We start from the raw sequence: 27,284 nt of genomic DNA on the forward strand, positions 1-27,284 counted from the left end.
CTATTGTTTAACAGTAATCTCTACATATTCATATAGTTCGTCTCATCAGATTGTGAAGTATGCGGTAAACTGGTGTTCATCTGTGTGTGTGGTGATAGTCATCTTGGGAATGATATTGATGAAAATAGAACGAATGCGGCTTTAAAAGACCATTAAATGACCATCCGGTATCGACGGTTAGGCATAATCTTTCCACTAGAACTTAGATGAATGTTGTATCTCTAAGATATGTAGTATGTACATGAAGGGTACAGGACGCTGTGTTTCTGAATCATTTGGTTCCCTCAGATGCTGGACGTGGATAGTCCTTAAAGGGAGAAGTGTTCACGGGACACACCAGACCAACTCGACAGGTGAGGTGTGAAGGCACCACACGTGAGACCTGTTGTTGTGAGGGAAGAACTACGTGTGGTTTAGGTACGGCGGCTGGGGAGTGGGTAGATGGGGAGGTGAGAGGCCCAGGAAGGAAACCATGATGATGTTATGTGGGCCGGAAGTTAGGGACGCGATGGGACGAATACGGCAGACAGGAAGATAAACAGGAAGAGAGACGTGGTTGGTAGAACAGGGCGGAGGTAGGGAATGAAGGCGTGTGTGTGTGCGTGTGTGTGTCTTTCCAGGAGGGAGTCGGGGGGTCCTCGCGGGCATGGGGGTGGGAGAGGGGTTGTTGGATGAGAGGGCTGGTCGCCGGCAGGCGTTCAGGTGAGTGGGCAAGTAAGAGGGTAAGGACGGAGGTAGATGGGCAAGGTGGCTACAGGACAGGACAATCACAGGAAGACGGGTGAGGGAACTGACAAGTATGTAAGCATGCGTGGAGTTTGGCGGGTGGGCAGTACGGCCGGCAATATGGGCAGGAGAGGCAGCAGACAGATGGACACAGGCTGAATCCCAGTTGGCTGGAGGATAGACAGATAGGCGGACGGGTGGCTGGACGGGCTAGCAGGAGAGCAGTGGACAGGTAGGAAGGCAGGCAGGTAGTCGCCAGCACAGTATCCCGGCAGCCAACTGGCACAGGTCCCCGCCAGCCAGCCCTCACCCATCAGTCCTACCCCCAACCTCCTAGTCAGCCAGCAGCCCACCTGACACTTCCCCTGCTAGTCAGCTTGTCCTCCAGCTAGCACTTCCTGTCCTCCATTCTAGTCGTGTGGTAGTCATGCCGTCCGCCTCCCAGTCGCATCCCATCACCCCCTGCTCACTGGGCCAGCCAGACAACTTAGCTCAGCCCTGACAGCCACACAGTTTACCATCCATCAACATAGGCTCCCCATCACCTCCTCCCTCGTTAACCATCAGTTCCACGAGTTAGCCAGACATCCGGCTACCCAACAGTTCAGGCTAGTAGTCCATCCGCCCATCAGCCAGCCAGCCAGCCAGACATCTGATTAACAAACCAGCCGGTTTGTTCAATCATCCGGTCAGTCAAGTCCCCCGCTGGTCAGCCAGCCAACTAACCAGTAGGACAGATATTGCCAGGAAACTCGTGGCTTAGTTGTATTGCCGGAGGAGTATGATGCACTGAGGATGTACAGGGAAATATGGTCAACAAAGATGAGATCGGTATGCCTGTGTCGTTGAAGTTAGCATTACGGAGATGCCACACTTAGATTCTTTAACCACACTTGCATCAGGGTACGCAGTTCTAAGTCAGTATTATGTTTAGTAGTTGCGTCAGTGTGGGGTAATGGAGATTCGATGTTTGTGATACACGAGAGGAAATGATAAGATAAAACATTGCAGTTCAGCGCAGTATATTGCATCAGGTGTTTTCTCCACTCCATATGTGTGAATGTTATTTCAGTATTCGTCTCACACAGCAGCGGGAACTGTCACTGGGGTGACTTGCCAAGTTATCAAAGGTTTTATGTGGCGCTTTGTATGTAGTTGTTCGTCGACCATTACTCCTTCGTTGGGAACCAAACTTTAATTTAACCTTCGTCACAACTTGACAGCTCTAAATCAGAGGTCAAATGATCATGAAACTTTATACAGTGTATCCCTAGTATCGAAAGAATTATATGGCATCAGACCCATAACTCTGGTATTCCTTGAGTTATGCCACTTGTTAAGAAGTCATGTAACATAACCTGTCTCATAACTTGAAGAAAATTCCACCTCTAAACTTTAAGCCTTGTGTAGTTGTTCCTCAACATCTAAACAAATGAATGACACAGAACCCTTAACTCCACTTTGAAAGTGATGTTGATGCCACTTAGGAAAATTTTCAACTCTGATCATAACGTGGAGAAAATTCCACCATACAACAAGAGATATATTAATATGCTGCAGCATTAATGTTCCACTGCAAAATGAAGGAACGGTCGGCTACTCTCACACTTGTACCAAAGATGTACGTTCGTACCATCATAATCTTTTGCTAGTGTTATCATCATTACAGTTGTTTATAGTTAGATCTGTTGGTTTTTATAAACTAGTAGTTCACATACGTTTTATCATTTGAGACCTTTAAACGTGTGATAGAGTGTTTCGGGAATTCTCGTTTAGTTTACCATTACATTTACACACTTTTATTTCTGGCGGTTCTGTTCTTAAAGAAGCGACACTCCGGAATGAGACTTACTTTCTCCTTATGTAATGCAAGAATTGTGTAGCGCCTTAAGTCAGCTTGTGCCACGTTACCCCAGCTTTGTTATGCTATCGGTGGTGGGCAATGGTACAGACCCAGGTACACCGTCGTCCAGAGGCTCAAGTGGAATTTTGAGGTTGCATGTAGTGGTAGATGGGCTGAGCACGGTCATAGTGCACGGTCACCACCCACTTAGGATCATGGTATTCACCCTTCCCCTCCTCCCTCCCTAAGAAATGAAAAAAAATATATAAGATAAAGTTCAGTGAAAGACGTTTGATGATGACTTGAAGTCAGACTTAGATTGTCACTTGTCATTGGCTCACGTATCGCCAAATCATTGGCCTTATTAGAATTTGAAATGGTATTTTATCATTTAGGTTCCGTGTTGATGCTTTCATTAGCTACGTGTGTGCGTGTGTGTGTGTGTGTGTGTGTATGTGTGTGTTGTGGCCTTGTACTCGCCCGCCACCCAACATACGGTGTTTGTATGTATGTCTTTCTGTTTTGACGGCACCAAAACTCCGCAGTGGATGATACTACCAAGTCGAACTGACTTTCATTCACTTATTAATAACTTTTACACTTTTGACGTAAGAAGGCCGAGTAAGTGGGTGCCGTAATTTGGTGGTTATGAAGATAACTTCATGATTAAAAGTCCCGAAGACCGGAAAACCACACATACGTTAAACGGAAAAGTTTGTCTCCTGGGAACTGTGCTGATGGTCTCGCAATGAGGTTGAAGGTGCTTGAGCAGGGGAGAACTTAAGGAGAGATTCAAAGACTGGGCATTGTAGGAGTCAAAGCTATAGTGCCATTGATTAGCAGGATCAGGAAGTTATCCCTCCCGCCTGGACGAGACTCATTTGTGGGGTTCAGTAGAGTAAACACTGTGGGCATAAGATTAAGGGATCGGCAGTGTTGGTGGAGATTGGTAAGGTTGGTTCTGAGGAGGCTGGTGATTGCCTTACCATGTACTTAGAGGATTGTTATTATTATTATTATTATTATTATTATTATTATTATTATTATTATTATTATTATTATTATCATTATTACTATTATTATTATTATTATTATTATTATTATTATTATTATTATTATTAGTGGTAGTAGTAGTAGTAGTAGTAGTAGTAAATAATTCATTTATATTCATTACATATCATTTTGCAAGCATAGAGACAAGAATTGTAATATCTTGAGATGTGTCGCATTGATGAGAGAGTGGAAAGAGTTAATTTAGGAGAAAACCGATTCCTTTCTGTTATGGGTATATGGAGTGCCGTTTGTAGTGTCAATTTATTTTTCCTTCCTCTTGTCCGTGATGTGTGATATGTCCTATATTTGTCAAGGTGGGAACTACCGACCCAGTAGTTTATATATGACTGTACTGTATTATGTAGCTTGATGTACTGTATTCTATAGCCTGATGTACTGTATATGTAGCCCGCTGTACTGTGTTGTGTAGCCTGATGTACTGTATATTCTGTAGCGTGATGTACTGTATTCTGTAACCTGCTGGCAAAAAAGAAGAAAGGGTGGAACCAAGGAGACGCATTTCTTCTATTAATGGCAGAATGGAGAACATATGTTTCACTGTAGGGATGATAAGTTTCATTGTGTCTCATCACACGAAGTTGATGTTAATCACTCTCCAGGGGCAGATCTCGTGGCATCTCTGCCAGTCATCCACAAGGTCGTGGGATATGGCTGGACAACACTCTTGACATGGATGAGGGAAAGCTTGTAGGGGCGAGATATTGACCAGAGCGGTATAGGGATGCAGAGAGAGAGAGGATGGTTAGTACTCGTGGACCAGCTCTGTGAAGCCATCTATGCTACTTGTCTGTTGTCAAAGACAATGCTTGTCTTGACCACTCATGTAACACAAGATGAGTGGAAGATGAGTGGGTAGGTCAGGCATTGTCTTTGACATTGATATCTTTTCTCATAATCATCTGTAAGTCGGATACTGTTTGTGTTGAACGATGATATATCAAGTTTGATATAAAAGAATTATTGTTATGGATTTTTTTCTGAGAATAGTTTTTTTTTGCGTGTGTTTGCATGCAGAATGTGTTAAATTGTGAAAGAGGGAAAATTAAAGAGTACCTTAGGCAGGGTTCGGGAAGTGGTAAAGACATTTGAAGTGGTTTTGTGAGCAAACGTCATCTTGAAGTGGACCAGATGGTCTTCTGATATGGAGGGCCATTAACCAGTGGAGCAGAGAGGCTCAGAAGGATCGGGGCGAGGATACACTTGAGGGGTGAAAAAGAACTTTACTGATGCTAGTTTCATTAGTCCTCTATGTTAGGATCGACCAAGATGGGCAGTTAAATGGTTGACTTGTTTTAGGTTCAGTAGAAGAAACGTTTTGAGCTGTGTGAGGTGCCCTTACTGCCTTGGGACCAAGAGTGGGAGACGGGGAAGAGAGTGACCGCGAGAGAACTTCCGAAATCGATGGCAAGCAACACATCCAGGAGGAAACTGGCACTACCACAAGCCCCGAGATTATGCGCCCGCTGATTGGACAGTTCGCCAAACCTTGATAGCTTGGTGGTGCGGTCTTCTCTGCCTCTCACCAGACCCAGCACTCTGTATCCCGCACCCGCCACACAACAGTATATGACGCCATCAGAGAGGAGATGACGACGAGGCGAAGCGTCGACGACTATAAGGAAACTTTCACATGCTTGACACTGTTAAGTTGGAGAGGCTGTAGCCACTGGCCTGGGGAAGGAGAGTGAGGCCAGAATATGACAGCTGGCCAGGGGAGGAAGCGTGAGGCCAGAGTATGGCAGCTGGCCAGGGGAGGGAGCGTGAGGCCAGAGTATGGCAGCTGGCCAGGGGTGGAAGCGTGAGGCCAGAGTATGGCAGCTAGCCAGGGGAGGGAGCGTGAGGCCAGAGTATGGCAGCTGGCCAGGGGAGGAAGCGTGGGGCCAGAGTTTGGCAGCTGGCCAGGGGAGGGAGCGTGAGGCCAGAGTATGGCAGCTGGCCAGGGGAGGGAGCGTGAGGCCAGAGTATGGCAGCTGGCCAGGGGAGGGAGCGTGAGGCCAGAGTATGGCAGCTGGCCAGGGGAGGGAGCGTGAGGCCAGAGTATGGCAGCTGGCATGTCCCCATCTAGAATATATAGTCCAGTTTTGGTCGCTCTACCTGAGGAAAGACATTAGCGGAATGGAGAGATTACAGAGGTGAGCTTCCAAGATGATTCCTGGCCTTATAAACAAATCCCATGAGAGACGAATAAAAGAATTGAATTTATTTATCTTAGAAAAGAAAAGTTTAAGAGATGATCTTATGCAAGTACTTAAAGTGATCAAAGGTTTCGACAGTCTCGGTATCATGAACTACTTAAGAATAGATTCGTCTGATATCTCGCTCATTAATAGATAGTAACTCCTCGGCGAACGTTTTACCTCAGATGAGGTGAAGTACTTTTTCTTCAACAAAAGTGTTAAGATATGGAACGATTAGTAGGAAGCAATACCTCAAATATGTTTAAGCGTAGACGTTATAAATATTTTGCTTAAAATCCACGACTTACAATATTTGTACCTCCTTAGCTATACGATAAGTTTACATGTCTTCCTCTCTGAGAAATATGCGTCTTTCTACTTCAGCCACATAAATCAATAACTTTCTGATCTGTTCCACTATCACAATGAACCGCGTTAGGCTCACTGGTCTGTTGCTGTTTAACTTCAGTTGTATTCTGTGTGCAGGGGTTGAAAAAGTGGGCAAATGTGAGTTGGCGTGTACGAGTATCAGTAAACTTCAGGGACAATAAGATGTTTTGAAACGAGGGTAATTGTGTGGGAAATAGAAGAAAACAAACGAGAACATTGGTTAAGAGGGCAAATGGGGATGGAGTGAGTATTTTGAAGGACTGTTGAATATGTTTGATGATAGGGTGGCAGATGTACGTGGAGTGTTTGGGTCCGGGCGCTATGCGCATTGGTGTGCGGTATGCGGGAAACGATGTACAAGTATGAAAATCATATAAAATGAGAATTTTTATGGATTTGTTTTACGTGATTTTCTTTCCATATTGAGGATACCTGTGTATGGTACCGGTGAGATTTTGGTTCTCTTATGTTACAAACATATATAAAGAAGCTTTCGTTTCTGCTCAGTATTGCTCCAGATATATCGATGGTAATGTCTTAAGTGTATCACTTTTATGGAACACGTACTGAAGGCCATATTCTTGTTAAGTGTAATTGCATTTCTAGTATTAAACCTCAAGTCATTTTCTGACGGTATTAAGACGATGAAAACATATCCGAAATATTACACTTTTATTTACGTATAAGTATTGGACATCATTCACCATGACAACAGTAGGTGAAACTTTCGTCTCGATACTTTGATGGCAGCAGTCTGAAAGTTGATGTCTTCAGAGAACACTACATGGAAAGAAGTTTATGAGGGTATGTGAGCAGCATACCAGGGGTAGCACCCAGCCTGTGAACACCGTGACATGAACCGCTCATAAGGGCACGTAGTGTGTGTGTGTGTGTGTGAGGGCTGGGCAACCCACGGAGTTAGAGTTACAAGTTGACGCTACTTTTATGGGTGTTCATTGGTGGTAACCGCTCATAAGGGGAGCACAGACCATGTGACTCGGGCTAAGTCGGCAGGGTGGACAGGTGGCGCGAATCCCTTGTGGAACCACTTGGCGAAGAGGCTTTAGTCGTATCTCTAGGGAGGTGTGCCACCAGTAGAGGGGTGTCAGTAAGGTGTGCCACCAGTAGAGGAGTGTCAGGATGATGTGCCACCAGTAGAGGAGTGTCAGTAAGGTGTGCCACCAGTAGAGGAGTGTCAGGATGATGTTCCACCAGTAGAGGAGTGTCAGGAAGATGTACCACCAGTAGAAGAGTGTCAGGAAAGTGTGTCATCACCAATAGAAGAGTGTCAGGATGGTGTGCCACCAGTAGAAGAGTGTTAGGGTGGTATGCCACCAGTAGAGGAGTGCCAGGAAGGTGTGCCACCAGTAGAGGAGTGCCAGGAAGGTGTGCCACCAGTAGAGGAGTGTCTGGTGATCGTCACAGACGTCTGGTGGAGGGACACTCGCACCACAGGTGGTAACGCTCGAGTGTACACTAAACCTTAAGACTGTGGGATGGTATGGCAACCCTCACCTTGTAGGCTTAACTCGACAGCCCTCAGGTCGTCAGGAGTACGGCAGCGGGCAAGCTGACCTATCGTGTGGTGGCGGAGGCTTGGTGCTGATAATGGCATGAGTCAGAGTCATCTTGTGTTGCACAAAATTATAGTACGTGTCTTTGAAAAAAGATAATCTCGTAGCTTGTGAAAGTGGAGATGACATTTTGATGATTTTGTTTTTTACTGCAGTTGATGGGTGCTTGAGGAAGGGTAGGGACAATGTTATCAGTGGAAGTAATGCTCCCCCAACCGTTGGCTGGTGTGCTGGGAGAGGCCAGGCACTTGGAGGAGGATGGTAATGGTGATGAGCCACGCCAGCCTGGCAGGCACACCGTGCACACGCTTAGACGATTTGGCAACGGTGCCGCCTTGTTGGCACCAGCGACGCCCGCTCAAGACACCCAGCTTCGCACTCTCCCTTTTCTGCCCCCCCCCCCCCCTCCCCCACCCACCTCACCTCCCTTCGTCTCCCCCTTCGTCTCCCCCAGCTTCTTCTCCTCCTGTCCCGAACTCCCCTTTTCTGCCCCATGTCTTCCCACAGTTTTCCTTCTCCTGCCTTGAGCTCTCCTTTTCTGCCCCTAGCTTCCCCTCTCTTGCCCCCAGCTTCCCCTCTCCTCCCCAGTCTCCCCTATCCCTCCTCCCCTGCCCCCAGCCCCGGAGGTCAGATAGGACGACCATGTTAACGTTAAATGATTCATTATAAAGATCGAAGCTGGATTGTAATTACCAGATGCACTCGTCGGCCACCGACCACATCTTGAAGACGGTTAATGTTGTCCATAATCTTAGTGTTAGGATATACACATGATCACTCCGATCGTATGAAGTGGATTCTGTGTACAGATTATGGCGAGCTCCCAAAGAATTTAAGACACGAAGAACTCGGCTTAGGCTTAGACGTATGTACACTATCTAACCTTATATATGTGTTGCTTGTGGAGAGGACTGAGGTCCATGAGCATCATCTTAAAGTTCTTTAAGCCTATTTATTGTGAGACTGAAGAAACGCAGTTGTAAGATGTGAGTTTTACGTGATTCTCCTCTCGGGAAGGTTCCTAAGATCAGACTTTGCAGGGACGGGATGAAAACAAGCAAAAGCAGCGTTGCTTCTGTAGAAATAAATAGTAAATTCCTTCAGCATGATTCTCTTCCTGCAAACAGAATAAAGATATTTGCTAATGGCTCAAAATGTGTTGAAGGTGTTGGCTTTGTTGTGGGTACTGACGAAGAATCCCAGAGGTTAACCACCACCTGAATCTTTTAATATTTACCTCAGCACTGTGTGGTATTCAGGCTGAGCTGAACTTAAGTGAACAATCTCCTAAAAAGATATGTATAGTCTATTCCGGTACCCGGAGTGCGTTTCGAGCCATATCATGCTATGCTCCACTGCATCCCATAATTCATGAAGCTCAAGACAGGATTGTAATAAATCACTTCAGGCATAAGGGTGTAGAATTTTGCTGGTGTCCTGGACACGTTGGTGTCAGCAGTAATGATAGTGCAGATGTGAGGCTAAATCAGCTATATGTAGCATTCTAGACACGAGTCGTATCTCGCACTGATTTTATGAGCAGAATGAGAAATTGTATGTAAATTGCAAGGTATATGGGACCTGGTAACCACCCAAAATGATAAACCACTGAGGATAGAGAGAGAGAGAGCAATGATAGCATAGCAGTTCTCCTAATGAAGCAACGGAGAGGAGGCCTGCCCTAGTGTATGACACCTGCCATTGCACTAGTAACGTGGAACATGTGACAACGGAATGTCAGTAACACAGGAACCTCTGTGTCACATGCGAAATATATAATGACAATGGAAGGAATAAAGATTTGGAGGAATTTTAGACCCTAATGCTGACGTCAGTAAACTGATGAACTCTTAAAATGAAGCCAATTTTTGTCTATTTGAATATCTTTTAAGTTAGATATCTTTTTTTATTTATATTTGAGTTAGATATATTTTTTATTTGAATAGATTTAAGTTAGATATCTTTTTACTTGAATAGCTTTTTTAGATATCATTTTTAGGAAGACAATATGTTTGATAAGTTTTAAGGTTTTAGATATCTTGTTTATACAAAATAGAGCAGAATAACCATTACGTTCTAACGCTTTACACAGTCCACAAGATCAGATCCAGCGTCTCCTCTAACCCACCCACCAGACTTCTCTCCCTCCAGCCCTCAGCCTCACCTCTCCTTCCCTGCCCCGACCTCCCCTTTTCTACACCTGGGCTCCTCTCACCTGCTCTCGAGCTTCCGACTCATGCCTGTACCTCCCATCTCCTCTCCTCGACTTCCTGTATCTTGTCCCTAACTGCTCTGTCCTGTCCCGCCCATCCTTTGTCCTGCCCCGCCCATCCTTTGTCCTGCCCCGCCCATCGTCTACCCCAGCTTCTCCTCTCCTGTCCCGAACTCCCCTTTTCTGCCCCATGTCTCCCCACAGCTTTCCTTCTCCTGCCTTGAGCTCCCCTTTTCTGCCCCTGTATCTGTCCTGTTTCTTCCAGCCGCTTTTGATACCCCTCTCTCCCATCTTTCTTATGCCCTTCTTATGCGGAATTACCATAAGATTTAACAGCTAGAAATTTTTACAACTTACACTACCACTATGTATTTATTGTTGTTTCAGGACTTGATATTAACAAGACAAAAAAAAAAAAAGCTGGAGGAATGATTTGCATAACTTTAAGTAACAATTGGTCAAGTAAGAATTCTGCTCTTGTACGGAAGCACTGAGATAACATGATGCCTTGTTCTTGTTTCAGGTGAATTCCCAGTGCCGGCGCCCCACAGTGTTCCTCCGTACGACTGGTAATGTACCCTACCTCCAGCAGGAGTCCCGTTGCCTGATTCTAGCTCGTTGGTGAATGTCTTGTTTACCTGTAAGATAGAGGAATATTTTCCCCGTTTGTCTGCTGAAGGATTATGTTGCTTGTCTGCCTGAAATGTACATAGTTGTTGTATTGTTTACTATCCGGGAATGATCTTTATCTTTCGTCTACCAGAAAATTGGCTTCGTCAATAAATTTGTTCTTAATTTCATGACCGGACGTGTTCGATGAAGCGATGCGCTCACTTTTCAGGATGTCCAGATCACTGACGGGAAAGAAAAACTTTTTTGTGTGTGTATTTATTCGTTTGCGATGCTGTTCCCTCAGTTTTCAAGTCTTTGGTTACGTTGCAGATGATAATTGAATTCACTGAATGACTACGACGTTAGGGACGGGACAGGAGGATTCTGGACTGGGTTCACTGCACGGCTATGACGTGGAGGATTTTAGGTTTAAATCCCAGCAGTCGAGGGTTCAGCATTTCGCACATTTTATCCGTAGAAATTGATATTACAAGCTAAGTTCCAGGTCAACGAAATTATGTACCGTAACACAGAATAACAGAGATCAAGCGGCGTGGTCAAAACTAATGTTTTTTGAAGACTTGGTTCCAGGTTTGAGGAACTGGAAAGTAAGGTTTTTTGTTTTAGTGGAACTAGGTCGTGGCTCTTTGGTTCGCAACAGAGAATCTTCAGGGGATATCCAAAGATACACCGCTTGACCATATAGCAGGTCTATAGTAAGGAATATTGGTCATGTTTTGAGAACCGTAGCTTATTTTAAGGTGACCTAACGTATCGGTATAAAAGTACTTAAGTTGCATTTGTGCAAAAGTAGCTAAATAGCTAAGTCTGCCTCTAAGAAACTGGGAGTCCTGTTTTGATATCGAAATTTCTTTTCTTCCAAACAGTTGCTCCGTTTATAAAAAGGATTGATCCATCCTTGTATGGAGTTCTGCTCTCTCTTCTGGGGTGGTTCTACCTCTGCATCCTTACTAAAGTTGAGTCGAAAGCGGTCTAACATACAAACCCTCTTAGGCTAACTTTAAAACTTGACCCGCAATGTTGGTCCACTTTCCCTCTTCATTGGGTATTACTTTGGTTTTTGCTCCCGAGAGCCGTCTGCTTGTGTGCCCCACCATTAGATAAACCACGCAATACTCGGGAAGCTGCTGCCTCACATGATTACTGTGTGGCCATCAGCAACTCAAGGGTCGGTTGTTTTGATAACTGTTCCTTTCCCTTCACCTCGAATTTTTGGAAATCTACCTTCTCATGTCTTTCCCAATAACTGTGACCTTGCTCATCTTAAATTTTAGGTTTTTCACATTCCTCCAAAATTTGTAAATGCTTCCCTTGTCTCTTCTTTTTCCCTCTCATATTCCTCTCCATATTTTCAATTAAGGCCCGGCTTTGATGTGGACTTTTGCCCGTGACTGGAACTCCCAACTAAAATGAAAAAAATCACATCAGGACTCTCATTCTGTGAGTCACTGTCATATGTTCATAACGAATATAATTTGATCTGAGAGTTGTAATGCCTAAACATTATTGCTCATGTGTGTCCTTCATTACCATTAACTCTTCGTTGTTTGACTTGCTGGTCTTTAACTACCTACCATCATTTCATCTATTGGCAACTATGGTATTATAAATTGTATTTCATGTGGTTGATTACACTGTGGCCTATCATAATTGGCCACGTGACCAAGGACTGGCCGTGGTGATTCACGAGGTGTATATATAATCTCGGGGACAAGTTTGGAATACGAACTTTGCCAACTGCAGAACTAGAACATCTAGAGGAGCAACTTGGAACAGGTGTTGTATCCAGAGTCTTAATGTCATATATCACCCTCGCTGATGCGCTCTCACCGTCTGGTGTGAGGCATATATTCTGTATACATATCACCAGCTGTTGAGGGTCTCAGTAGACCAAGTTGACCCAATGACTTCTTCACAGTATATCCTTCACGTACCGACTGTCTGGAAAAAAACAGAATGTGTTAGTCGTAGAAGTAAGTGACCAGGAATCATCGTGGGGTTTTGTTAAGGACGGCTCCTGCCGACACGCCACACTCGCCCAGGGAGGCATCGCATGTAGTATTGTTACGTGATATTTGTGATATACTCAAGTCCTGAAGCCTACGAGAATTAAGATTTTTCACATGAACCTTTGTTTTTCTTGGAAAGATACACCATAGTTACGGTTATGGATACAAGGATAACTTTAAATCGTTTCTCTTTTATTTCTTTTTCTTTTATTTTTTTGGTACTAGACTCGAGGTCACAATACTTTTGAATGTAACTGATTATTGTCACATGTAAATCCGTAAATCAGTTATTATTGATTAAAAACCATTTATATATGGAATGTTAATATGTAATGGTTGGCGTTGAGGAAAATATTTGATGATCATTAAGGAAGGCACCAGGCGATTTACAACGACCATCAGAATACTTTTTATCACTCTCCAATCGTTGGCCGTCAAGTTATATCCTACACTTAGGTTTTACGGTCTGTGAATCGATACAGAAAAATTATGAATTTTCCCTGAAAATGAGAGCGCAGGTGTATACCTCATTGGGTATGCAGATGATGCAATACAGGCAGACGCCCAGGGTAATTCCTCGGCCGCTGGGAAGGAAGCAGGTGGCTGGGAGTTGGTGAGACCTGAATGTCAGACATCTTCGTGGCTCCATGTGTCGGCTCTTTTGAATGTCAGTAGAACCCGACCCATGCGGCCTGAAGCACCTTTCCATTTTGTATTATTATGTTGTTAAGAGTAATTGATTATGTCGAGGTTCAGTCACGGTCCTTTTATTTCCACGGTGTGAATTGCGATAATAGGAACAGCTGCTGACACTCTGATGAATGTATGATAAAAGGTTTTGGATACACTGTGTAATGCTAGTACGCAGCAGGTGTGTGAGGTAGGGAGACTTACCCACCCTGCAATGTACACAGTGTTCCAGTGTGAAAACATTACTGAGGATAACAGATTTAGTGAGTGACCCCCCCCCCCCCCTTCCTTTCTTCCTGTTAATATGAGTGAGTGTTCCCCCCTTCCCCTAACTCCTCCTCTTCCCCCTTTTTTTTCGCAGTTAGTGACACCTATCCCTCCTCCTCCTCCTCCTCCCTGTTTTATTTTGAATGAGTAACCCCTCCCTCTTTCCCTTCCCTCCCCCATTTTCTTTTGTAGGAGTAACCTTAAGTGTTGTCGTGAATATAAAAGAAAATAACGTTTCTTCCGGACAAGTTGGATTTTATGAAGTCTCGGCATTCTCTCGTTTTCTCTGGATTTTTTTCCTCTTTGAGTATCGTATACGTCTTCCGGGGTTTCGAATAAATGTTTTTCTACACTTTTTTGTTCTTAAGCGCCACTGATGTATTCTTTTTTCTCTAGATCAGGGTTTTCTTTCTTCTAACATGAGTTTTTTTTCGTTGTGTGTCTGTTTCAAGAGAATGCTTATTCTGTTCCCTGTATAGTCTGTGTTTTAGTGTACGAAATATCACCCTGTGTTGTCTGTAGTGTCTTCCATTGTCTACAGTGAAGTTAAGTTGTATCAGCTACATGAAATCGTGGCCAGCCAAATGTCGTCATGGGCAAGTGTCCTCGTGCTTCTAGTCATGTTATGTCGTCGTGTTATGGACTGAGGATCATCTTGTTCCCTTGCAGAGACCCGGTGTGGAGTCCACGGCCATCGGTGTCTTGCGTTACTGTAGATTTGCGATATACCTCTGTACCCAGCGTCGGTTGGGGCGTGGTAGAGGAGTCATTATGTGGTCGGGAGGGACGTGCAGATGTGCACGCCAGATTTTCTTTTGGTGATGATAAGCTTTGATGTTGTCTCAACTGTAGGACTGGTTTTGTACGTCGCTGAGTGGTATTCAGCTTTATACGTCGCTAAGTGGTATTCAGCTTTGTACGTCGCTGAGTGGTATTCAGCTTTATACGTCGCTAAGTGGTATTCAGCTTTGTACGTCGCTAAGTGGTATTCAGCTTTGTACGTCGCTAAGTGGTATTCAGCTTTATACGTCGCTGAGTGGTATTCAGCTTTATACGTCGCTAAGTGGTATTCAGCTTTATACGTCGCTGAGTGGTATTCGGCTTTGTAGGTCGCTAAGTGGTATTCAGCTTTATACGTCGCTAAGTGGTATTCAGCTGTGTACGTCGCTGAGTGGTATTCGGCTTTGTACGTCGCTGAGTGGTATTCGGCTTTGTACGTCGCTGAGTGGTATTCAGCTTTGTACGTCGCTAAGTGGTATTCAGCTTTGTACGTCGCTGAGTGGTATTCAGCTTTGTACGTCGCTAAGTGGTATTCAGCTTTGTACGTCGCTAAGTGGTATTCAGCTTTGTACGTCGCTGAGTGGTATTCGGCTTTGTACGTCGCTGAGTGGTATTCAGCTTCATACGTCGCTAAGTGGTATTCAGCTTTATACGTCGCTGAGTGGTATTCAGCTTTGTACGTCGCTGAGTGGTATTCAGCTTTATACGTCGCTGAGTGGTATTCAGCTTTGTACGTCGCTGAGTGGTATTTAGTCTCGTTCAAAGGAAGTAACGGGTGGCTTCTTGGTCAAGCTTCGGCTCTCGCATTCCTCACGTCGTAGCTGTCTCTTCGTCCACTCCTCCTTCCGTTCTTTATGTTTGACAGGTACTGCCGCCGTGGTGGGTTCGCGGTGGTCACCGGCAATCTAGAGTTGTGGTAATGATCCCTCCTGCTGCTGCAGCTAAGGTCTCATACATAATGAGGTTCCGAAAGAAACTGAACGTGGCTCCCGTACATGTAAGCTGACAAAGGGATTGTGCCACGAAGTTTAAAACTCGGTCTAGGAGTATGATATAGATTATGTAAGTGAGGAATTATCAGTTGTGAGTAGATGATATACATACTCATGTATACTGATCAACTAATTTATTTTCCACAGATCGTTTCTGGTGTAGAGGGAACCTTGTCTGAGCTGATTGTACTAGGATTGTACTGTTGTCTTAAAGGAATTGAGAAGTGTTTGCTTCTGAACCCGATGCTTATTTAAGATTTTTTTTGTTTTGTTTTGCTTTTGCTATCACGGATTCTGGAGTGCACAGATGAATTATCTGTGATGCCTTACGTTTGCCGTTCGTTGGGTGCTTACAAGATTCGGTCAAAAGATGTTGAGTATTTATGTGAAATATATTTGAGATGAATATTTACAGATCGTTTCCCCCCCCCCCCCCCCTCTCTCTCTCTCTCTCTCTCTCTCTCTCTCTCTCTCTCTCTCTCTCTCTCTCTCTCTCTCTCTCTCTCTCTCATTGCTTCCAAGATAAAACAACCTCCAAGGTTTTCGACGCCGTCCCGAACTCCCATTGTCGTAAGCACTCAGAACCTCATTCCGATTCTTAAGCTCACCAGCACAGCTTTCGCGATGCTTGGTCCACTGGTGATTCCTCTAATGTGACCCGTACCTTTGATCCTCTCGTTGGGATTTTCGTGAATCTTTTCTCTGGACCTCATGTGTCCGGGCCTACGACATATGTCTGGGTCTACGACACTGAACAGTATGTGGCACAAGTCTTTGCTTGCCATACTTTCTTCCTTTGACTTCTTTCTATCTTCTCAAATGTTTATTTTCTTTCCGGCCGTTCCACTACGACATGTATTGCTGGAGCAATGTCTTACTTTTACCCCATCATTGGTGGTGTTCCTCTGGTTCCTTCTTATCCCCTACCGTCTTTTCCTCTCCACGCAAACTATCTGCAGCCTCCAACATTGTTCACTCGGAGACCGACGATCCCACTCAACACACATAAACTCACTCACCTTCCCTCCTCGTTGCGATCCTCGTTCTTTTACTCGCACTCAACATTATATTCTCTTAATTCGGACCTGTACAACGTCTTGGACTGGAAAAGCGGTAGCCTGGTTAAACGTATTACTGCAAAAGTGCAGTTTTCACGTTAATCTCTTTTAAAAACCCACTTATTTCCAACTGATCAGTTTCAAACATCTCAGTTTAATCCTGCAATAACATGAAGATAATTGGCATAGCTATATTCTCCACTCTCTCCAGGAAAGCTCATTAATGAACACCGCAAAATATGTTTCCCAAGCGCTAGGAACGTTGTAATATGCTGCGGTGATATCAGTTGTGAGAAGAGAATAATGATGAAAATAGGCTAAGAAACCCTCATGGATTTTATGATTGTGTTAGAGTCATTACCCTGTCAATTAGTCCTTTAATCACGGAAAACATTGGCTTGGTTCAAGGCAGTAAAACATTGGCAAAGATCTTAAATGATTTCGTTTTCATCCATGTTTACCAGCGAAGACAATCCATGCTCTAGATCCAGTCCCCATTGGTGGGAGAGACCATTCTGCAGCATAGTGATGTACGTGTTCATGGTATTGTGTCAGCAGTACAGGGAATGATGATGAATATAGCGACGGACCCGGTTAGGTTCCATCGAGATCAGTGAAAGAAGAAGAAAGTGAGATTGTTCAGGACTTTATTCATTTTTGCACGAAGTCACTTGAGGAAGGTTCCAGAGGATTTGCCAGTGTAACATCGATATTCAGAAAAGGGAGCAAGTCCCTGATTTAGAATTTTTGCCCAGTTGGCTTAACGTCCGTAAGTGGTAGACTTATGGAAACCATCATTCCACACACAGCTGTAAACCATTTATCAGAGAATCCTCACCTGATCAGTATTTCTCAGCATAATTATAGACGAAATCATTCATGTGTGACATCTCTGTCGGATTTTTATTTATAATAACATGAGTGAGCGTTGCTGATCGAATCATACACGGGCCCGCCCTGATTCGAATCCAAGGAGGGCAGTCGGTTCATAGCCAACTCGGCAGTTCGTCCTTTCTTCTGGGCCAGTCGATTAATGAGTAACTTATGCTTATATATATATATATATATATATATATATATATATATATATATATATATATATATATATATATATATATATATATATATATAATGGAAAGGATCACAGTTGAGCGCGTGATCAAGTATATCCCTATGAGTCCATGGGGAAATGAAACATGATAAGTTCCTAAGTGCACTTTCGTATAACAATTACATCATCAGGGGAGATACAAGAAGGAAATGTAACAGCCAGTTGATATACAACAAAAAGACGTAGCCAGGACACCATTTGGTAAACAAGTGACTACCCGAATGGAGGTCGGGTGCGTTCGAGTATCATAAACTTATTATGTGGACAAGAAGGGAACTGTTTATAAATTTTATTAACAATAAAGCTATTCAGTTTGTATAGACCTTAACTATTATTAATGTTACAATTCTTTGTGTATTCAATAATAGAAGATTCAGTGATGTTTCTCTTGGTACTGGAGTTAGAGTTAATAACCGAGATGGCATGACTCCAGTCAGTACAATGATCATAGTTTTTAACGTGGTTAAACAAGGCATTTGATTCTTGTCCTGTTCTTCTACTATATTTATGTTGCTTAAGTCTGACAGAAAGATCCTTACCAATCTGCCCAACATAAAACTTATAACAATGTCTGTATGGCACTCTTTAGATGCATCCTGTAGAACTTTCTGTTGACTTCCTGATTAAGATATTCTTTATATAAAAGATTGTTGTTGCTTGAAGGCAACATTTACATTAAAGGATTTAAGCAGCATGGGAAGTAAAGTGAAATTATTGTTAAAAGGGAGAACTAAAAGGTTCTTGGTGTCAAGAGGAGGTTTGGGTTCAACTCAATAAAATGATTTTTTGCCAACTTAAAGGGATTTATCAATGAAAGATCTTGAGTATTTTAACTTGGATCCAGTAAAATATATCTTCTCAAACTCATTGTCACTAAGCTCTAGACTGCAGATACGTAATGCCCTAAGGAACATAGACTGGAATGAGGATAGTTTAATTCTGTCATGCTGAGCTGAGTAATGATAAATATATGAGCACACGTTGGTAGGTTTTCTGTAAATTGCATGAGACATAGGGATAGAAACAAGTTTAAGTTTAGCATATGCAGAAAACCTACCAATGTGTGCTCATATATGTATGTATAATGATTGCCCCAGGACCTCTTTTCAGATTTATGACTAGTATCATTTACAGTTTCAGCACAGCTTATTCCATTTGTCCGTTACTGTGATACCATATAACTACTTTCTTTTTGCATCTTTTTTAACTAATTTCTTGCGAAGTGTCTTGTTATGGCCTTGAGTTGCTCTATCTTTACATTCTACAAAGAAGTGTTCACTGTCGATATCTGTAAAGTTAGGAAACCTCTTACTCTTCTATCTTCCATGGTGAGCAAAGTTATACCTCTTACGTCCCACTGAAGCTCGGTTCATTTTGATTACGGTGCCGTATTTTTTGTCGTCCTCCGCACCCTCACTGTCAGTTATTTCTTTGTGGCGGCGCCAAATTTGCGAAGTACGCTTTAGATCTGGCTTATATACCCTGAGTAGTATGTTGAGCATTTCCTTATTTATGCATTGCATTGCAATGGTAACATTTGGCATCAGACAGTTGCGTAGCTCTGGCGACTGAATCAGCACAATGTTGACCCTCAAGTTTCTCTCACACTCATACTCTTGCAGGTGATTTCCAGACCATGTCTCTGTGTCCCGTCTTCATTATTTTACATTCAGCTGGTTTGAATGTCGTCCACCGAGTATCAAGCCAACTTCGGAGTCAGTTTTCATCGTTCTTTACTTCCTTCAAGACCAAAGCATCATCCGCAGACATATTCGAGTATGAGTTCCGTCCTTCTGACAAATCCTTTACCCATATTAGGAAGAGCAGTGGTCCCAGGACTTACTCCTACGGCACGCCACTGGTGACTTCAACGCATTTCGAGACAACATCTCTGCCATGCGTTCTTCGTTCCTTTCCACTGAAGGTGATTGTCTCCACTTTAGGAGCCTCCCTTCTTTCTTACTGAGGATCCAGTATCTTCACTATTCTCCTTTGTTGTTCAGTGTCAGTTGTTTCCTGGTAGTCCACGAATCTTTTGTCATGGTCTCTCTCTCCTGAGTGCATGTTGTCTCTCCCTTGTTTAATTTCCCCTTCGCAGGTCGTCTTCCGTTTGCTGTCTGATTATCTTTCCTAGTGTTTTACAGACCACACTCGTCAAAGACACCAGTCCGTAGTAACATACTCGTCAGAGACATCAGTTCAGCGCGGTTTCGCGACCTCCTTAAACGACACTTTGATCAATGTTTCAACCTGTCTGTCAAGCGTTTTTGCACACTACTTCAGCACATGTATGATTGTAATAAGTGTATAGATAAATAGATGGCGTTTATTGGCGATTTATTGAATTTCGATGTGTGTGTGTGTGTGTGTGTGTGTGTGTGGTGTGTGTGTGTGTGTGTGTGTGTGGTACAGGGAGGGAGTTCTACATTCTCCGTGTCCTATTCTTCATCCCGTGTGTGCGTGAGTGTGTGGGTTCCGTGATCGTCATAAAAACGTCGACCCTGACTTACTCCCGGAATCATGAACGCTGTAAATTAATGAATGACAGAGTCACCCATGCAAGAGCCTGACTCTCACCAGCTGTGCTTGATGGCTGTACTTCCTCACAGTAAGAACGTAGGAGAGATGTGTACCATTAGAACTGGTATATGCACTGAGGTTATTAATGTTCTTGAATTGCTATAGATAAAAGACAGTCTGCTGGTTGATCTGTTTGCCACAGAACATCAGCTCTGGTAAGCAAGAAACAAGCAAACTATTTATTGGTTATTTGAGCCTTAGTCTTATCGACTCCCAGGGCCTTTAAAGCCGTCATTCTCAAGTTATAACCATCGGTCCAGTATTCATAAACACTACTTTCAGATATTCAAGATAATTCTAAGACCATACGTATTCTCATTGCACATATCGTCCTTACCGACGATATGTGCAATGAAATATTCATCACAGTCTCACAAGGTTACGTAGGGAAACCGGAAAGCTGTTCTCCAATATTGATATGTAATTTTGTTTCAGTTCCTTTTAGAGTGACTGGCTGCTGCTGCTGCTGACGCACGTAGCTGTGATAAGATATGAATGATGCATCACTTAGATTATGTACTGACAGTAGTGGCAGCTTTATGATGTGGAGTGATGAGTTAAGAGATTCCTTCTGTGGTGACAGATTAGTATTGACGTATTGGCAGGTTAGTGATTCATACACCGGGCCTCAGGTCTAGAGTATTGGGTCACACATCCCTCCACAGCCAGGTTCACTCTACTTTTGACTCGGTGGTCTCGGGCTGTACTCAGATGTTGATAACTTGAAACTGTTCTCTCAACACAAGCCTCAAACATCTCAGGACTGCTTCCAATCTGTGTAGCTAGTAATGTAAGCGAAGCAAAGGATTGAGCAGTGTTTCGAACCGCCGAACCAAGCCATCCCGGTTCATTTTGAGATGTGGCCTGAGTGCAGATAGTCAGTGTTATCCGTCATGGTAAGCACAAACAACGTCACAGATCAGATCTAGTAAATATGGAAACTTTAGGCCTAACTGAATGGGTGTATTCCTATTAAGTTCTCACAATGGAAGTAGCATTTCGTCATTTGTCGAAGGCTCAGTCTCGATCAAAAGTCCAAATCGAGGACTTAAGCATCTATGTGGACTGTTGATGTTGAAGAAAGGAAATAGGCAATAAAAGGATGAAGAACACATGGGACTGAGCAAAACTTTTAAGAACACCGATGTTCAGAGGGAACAAGGGAGAGGATAATTCCTCAGCAGTTACATGCCAGAGGGGAAGCTAGGTATATGAGGACAGAGTGAGTGAGGCAAGCCCAGAGTGGAAGTACATGGAGATCAAACCCGTTGCCTCATCTTGCCTGGACCTCTCGATATATCAGTTGCTACAACACAAGATTCCCTGAAGTCTCTCAGAGACGATGACGAGAAATTAGGAAGACAGGAAAGGCTGTCACCGTTGCATCTCACCATATGAAAGCCGTAGTAGTGATGAGAAAGAAGGCTAAGATTCAAGGTACATGAGAAAATGAGAGATGATAAGAGATTCGAACTCTTTAAAAATTGTAAAAGATAAGCAATGGAACGAGAAGGTTTAGAACTGTCACCCTGGTTTAGTGTAGGTTGTTACCCAGAAAAACGAGAATTCTGGTTGTTAAGCAAAAGTGAAAAAGAGGAGACGGGTACAAAGCCAAATGCACGAGGTGGAATGCCGTTTGTTGCACTCACTTGTGTCCGGAACGAGAAGTGCGTTTTAGACTGCACGAAAGGATGTGAGGAGGAGCATGGGTTTAGTAAGAGGTGCGTCAGGGAGTGAGGGAAAGTTTGGTATCCAGGGTGAATTAGATGAGAAAAGGAAATGAAAAGGATGATACCTTTTTTTCAGGAGAGACTGTTATAGTACCGCTGGAACTGAAAAGTGAGGGAAATGTACGAGAGCCCTTGTTTTAGGTACTCGTGGCCAAAGACCGGAAAGACCTCACGAAAACAGCTTAATCTAGCAATCTATGAACGAGTTATATCACAGAAATTGTATGAGCTGAATAGATGATTATATTGGACGTAAATGGCAAGCGAGATGGGATATTTGGAAGCTCAAAAGATTACCAAACCATGGAGGATGAATAAGGTGGTGAAACTATGGCATTCTTCCTGAGGCAGGAATCGTCTTTCTTTAGACAATTTGCCGACATACGATGGGTCATACAGTCTTGACCAGTGGTGTCCTCTTCATGTAGGAGATCTACCCCAGAATATGACACCTGCATCAGTTTATAGTACCGTGGCACAAGTACCAACGGAATGCCAAAATTACAGGAGTCTCGGTCAACTAAGAATTATATCATGATTAGCAAGAATAAAAGTATTGAAGAAACTCTAGACAAATATGATTATATGAATTTGTAAAACAATCCACAGTATATGATTTTATGCTCACATTTTTATATTCATAGATGTGTTTTAAAGGACGCTAGAGTACATAATTCACTGTAAATGGTTTTAACTTTTTAGATATTTTTTTTTCTGCTGAAAAATGATGAAAAACCATTAGGTTCTAGCGCTTAATCGCTTCCATAAAATCAGTCATTCATTCACTGAATGAAGAGAAGCTGCCATACTTGCTTTGGATAAAGAGATGTTTCGGAAGAAGAATTCTCCAGGTGCAACAGGCCAGGTTCCTCTCCCGTGTTGCCTGTCAACAGTATCGGCTGAGTCGTGGGTTGTCATACGAGACGTTTTGTCAGTGAAAAGGAGGATACGTCCTCCCATTCCCGTAACCCTAGCTTTTGTATACTCAGCAGGAAGGTAAGCATCAACCGAGGATACGTTTTAATCTCCCAAAAGACAAAAGAATTCTCGTATTTTGGTCCACTCACTCGTCGCTGTTAAAGTTCCAGTATTGATGTTTAGAGGGGCTGCCGGACGAGAAGGAGAAGGTTCGCGCGATGATTAAAGAGACGTTTACCAGAGTGTGGCCAGATGAACCTGTGCCGGGGGTCGAGATCGAAGGATTAAAGTTGAAAAACAGATCCATTGTTGAGAGAGAGAGAGAGAGAGAGAGAGAGAGAGAGAGAGAGAGAGAGAGGATGGTCGTGTCGGTCTAGAATACGACGTTGGGTGGTTGATAACTTATTGAGGATCGTTGGGAAGGGAACACGTAAGGGATTCAACTCCCCACCAAGTGTTTGGGAGTATTTCAGCCTTTCTCTGTGATGGACACCACAACCTCATTGAAAGACCTCAGCTGGAGGGAGAAGTAGATACCAGGAATTTGAATAGGTTAAACAGACCAATAACCTTATAGGAGAATTGTAGTAGTCTGTTTTAACCAGGAGAATGGTGGTATTTAGGCGTGTTCGCACTGGAATAAACAGTAACTGCTCTTTTGAAGTGGATCCGTGCGTGAGTTTTATAGTGTAAGATGTAAGTCTAATGAGAGCATCATTAGATGGTTGAGATGTGTGGAAATTAAGATATTAGGAGAGGTACTGGCTAGATGGCGTTCAACAGCAGAAAGCTTAGCGTGGAGACATGTTCGTGACATGAGCGGCCACTTTCTTCCTAAAGGATTATGTGTGTTAAGTGATCACGTGTTTTAGTGAGGTTGGCAGGGTGGACATGTGGGCTCGGGGAGTGGCTATGACCTGAAAGTGATCCTCGACACAAAGATGATGCTGGTGGTTTCTTCCTCAAATGTCCAGTGTGATCTCCAGCCACACAGACACATCCAAAACGCAAACGCTTCCGTAACACTTAGATAGTTGACACGCTTTTTGCGTCCGTCCTTTATTGTTATTGTATTGATGATTATGATGTATAGTGACATAAGTATAGGCTATGTACGGTATTGCATGAGTGCAGAGTATCCAAGTACGCTGTGCATGTGAATGATGTATAGTCTTATACATGATCATGCGTGTTACCGGACCTGTATTTAAGGATAATTTGTATAGTGCAATAGTGATTACTGTCGCATTTGTTTCGTCCAGTTCATGAGGTCATGATATACATGTTACAAACGTATCATCCATGTGCAGTTTCTACCTGTGCATGTATATGTGTAATTACGGGTAATTTTCCCCACACGCTCAAAGGGAACAAACACTTACAGTTGCACTTGGCAGCACTGTCTGTCATGCATATCTCGGCAGACGCAGTGACAGGCACCCATGGACACCCTGTCAACAGCATCACGGGCAAAGTCGTATCACGTCTTCTATATTAGGATTGGAATATGCAAGCAAATTGTAATGAATCTTATTTAGCGCCTCTATGGAATATCATTTTGAGGATTTCGGCTTTGTGTAATTTTGCTAATAAGCTTATGATTTATTTCTTATATTGAATTTAATTACAGTAGAAAATATGATAGGGTTTATACGAAGTATTTAATTTGTCAGTATTACTTTAGTTGGTACACTCCGCTCATTTTCTGTGGCTTGGAAATGTTTACTATGTACACGTTTTCTGTGAATCCCCACCTGGTCAGCTGACTCAGATTATTATGAACGGTAATTGCAATGGTTTTCTTTAGTCACTGTGTCGGAAATGGGTAAATTCTGTTCGATATGTTAGCTACTCTACTGTACCATACCTTATATGACATTAACTATTCTGTTTTATAGAATTGTTCCTAATGATACAAAAGTGGAAAAGTGCGGGGAAACAATAGGACAAAACCACATCGAAAATAAAGTGAAAAAAAAGTTAACCAGTTTTATTGATTTTACTCTGATGATGATGTCGGGAGCGTGAGTTAGGGATGACTGGAGACGTTGGTTTCTCTGCTCATGTGAACTTGGTGAGCAAATTCAAAAAGGTGCGTTTTCTATATGTGCGGAAGCTCGTCAGTACACTGGACATTGATGATTTCAGAGGGTGTGTGTACCTGGTCCAGTTAATGGGAGTAAGAAAATTAGTTTTATTTTCATGAACTTTCGGCTTGAGCAGAAGTCTTCTTCAGATAGAATGAACACAGTACAACAACACAGCACTGTATATACTCGCAGGCTCACTCCATCACTTCACTGGACGCAGCACCGCGTTCCTTCCTGGTTGACCGTCCCCCCTGTTCGTTCCACCATATTCTGTTGCCACAATTTTCGCTGCCGGTTTAGCCCAACGTATAATTCCATCCCGGTTGTTCGCCATCTCTTTTAAGCATATCTGGGCCGTTTGTAATGCTCCTCGCATTTGTTTACTCAATCCTTTACGCATTACTGTACTTGTCTACGTGGACATGTGCATTTGAAGTCCTGCAAAGACAATATCAGCTTTTTTGTTTAGTTTCTCAAGGTCATGCCTCGCGCCTGTTTGCCCCATAGTCGGACATGCAGTGCAAGGCATATCATGATATTCCTATACTATTCTCGTTGATACTTTTAACGCCTAACGAAGTGGCGGTGTGAACACATTCCCGTCTTTTGTAAGAATCTGTTCGTAGCGGAAGCGTTGCTTGAATATGGGAATGTATTATATATAAATATATATATATATATATATATATATATATATATATATATATATATATATATATATATATATATATTATTGTTTTGCTTTGTCGCTGTCGCCCGCGTTTGCGAGGTAGCGCAAGGAAACAGACGAAAGAAATGGCCCAACCCACCCCCATACACATGTATATACATACACGTCCACACACGCAAATATACATACCTATACATCTCAATGTACGCATATATATACATACACAGACACATACATATATACCCATGCACACAATTCACACTGTCCGCCTTTATTCATTCCCATCGCAACCTTGCCACACATGGAGATCCATCCCCCTCCCCTCTCATGTGTGCGAGGTAGCGCTATATATATATATATATATATATATATATATATATATATATATATATATATATATATATATATGTGTGTGTGTGTGTGTGTGTATTGATTTCCACTGTGCGGCCGCTTTTGACATTACCTCTCCGCCTGATAGATACACCCTGTAGGTAGCATCATCATGAAAGCCTGGACGATATATTTGTTCTCTTCCAGGAACGCATCATGCAATGCATATTCTAATTGCCCTTAAAAACGAACCTAGTGATTATTTCAGTTTTCAGTATTTCGTTATGGACCAAAGGGAAGAAAATTATTCTTGTTAGGGAGATTACGGTACACAGAGAACATTACAACGTTGTCAAAACTCTTATGTTAACGTATCTATAATGTGCATACCTCTGTATACACTGTTCAGTATCCTCAAAGTGCTACATGTGTTAGGTTTCTTGGACGCTGTCATTATTACGTCGTCTCTGTATTTGTACACGTGACGCCTCCGGCCATGACTCTGTTGTAGCTGTCATTCTCCAAGGTGTCCATACACAGGCACACCGGTACAGCGCTAAGGTGGGAACCCGTGGCCTGGTTCCTGTGCTGTAGTACTCCTTGACGAAGGTGAATGCCCAAAATCTTACACGCACAGACATCAGTCTCACAAAGTTTGTGTTTGGCACCGGTGTTTCCCTACCCTGAATATCAGCCATTGCCCTGCTTACTTCTTGCAAACTCAGTGGTTTTAATCTTTCTATGATATCCGTTGAAATTTGCAGTTTCGCATCACTGATGGATCCTAAAACGTTAGACAGTGGCCTGGCCAGCCTGTGTAGTGCGCTTCCATTACCCAACGTTATATGTATAGTTTTTTTTTTTTTTGATAAAGTCACCCCTTACTTATTTGTCTTCCCTATTGTGCTAATCTATGGTCCGTCACCTCTCAATGTAACTCAGCTCTGGAGTTAGGCACCATCTTTGTTGCCCTCCTCTGGACCTTTTCCATTAATTCTTTCTTCTTCTTGCAGTGTGTTGAAGATATTTGAGAAGCATGTTATGGTTTTGACCTGATGTGTGCTATCATGCTGGTAAGGGTACACATATGACTCTGTAATGAGCATATTATTCCCAGAGACATGTTGATACAAAAACTTTTCCTTTATTGACTGTAAGAATTTGTGTCTCCATGACTCTCTTTCTTCATGAGAATTTTAGATTCTCCCGGTCTTTTTTGTGTCTATGACGGAAATCTTTCATCATTAAAACTTTACCATCCCTGGGGATTACTTGCCTCACTGCATCATGTACTGTCCTCATTGTTCCATCACTGTTATCACTGCGTATTTGTTATGGTTCATTGAAATTCTTTGGAAGATTGAACATCACCGTGCATTTCTCTCCTAAAGTTACCCTTCCCACAATGTATTGAATAAGGTTTTTTTTGG

The 27,284-nt window shown here is 43.0% G+C and overlaps 1 protein-coding gene across 23 annotated transcripts in view; it reads left to right on the forward strand.

Annotated features, from left to right (window-relative positions):
- Positions 1 to 27,284, forward strand: part of enc (R3H domain containing protein encore) — a 944,198-nt gene that overhangs the window by 125,493 nt on the left and 791,421 nt on the right. For 16 of the 23 annotated variants that reach the window (XM_071685668.1, XM_071685684.1, XM_071685751.1 and 13 more), the window contains one exon: positions 10,520 to 10,565. The exons of the other annotated variants lie outside the window; for them this stretch is intronic. The gene's annotated coding sequence lies outside the window, so the exon portion shown is untranslated. The remainder of the gene's footprint in view (positions 1 to 10,519; positions 10,566 to 27,284) is intronic. 23 annotated transcript variants of the gene reach the window in all.

The sequence above is a fragment of the Panulirus ornatus genome, chromosome 3 (genome assembly GCF_036320965.1).
Source record: "Panulirus ornatus isolate Po-2019 chromosome 3, ASM3632096v1, whole genome shotgun sequence".
Taxonomy (NCBI): Eukaryota; Metazoa; Arthropoda; class Malacostraca; order Decapoda; family Palinuridae; genus Panulirus; species Panulirus ornatus.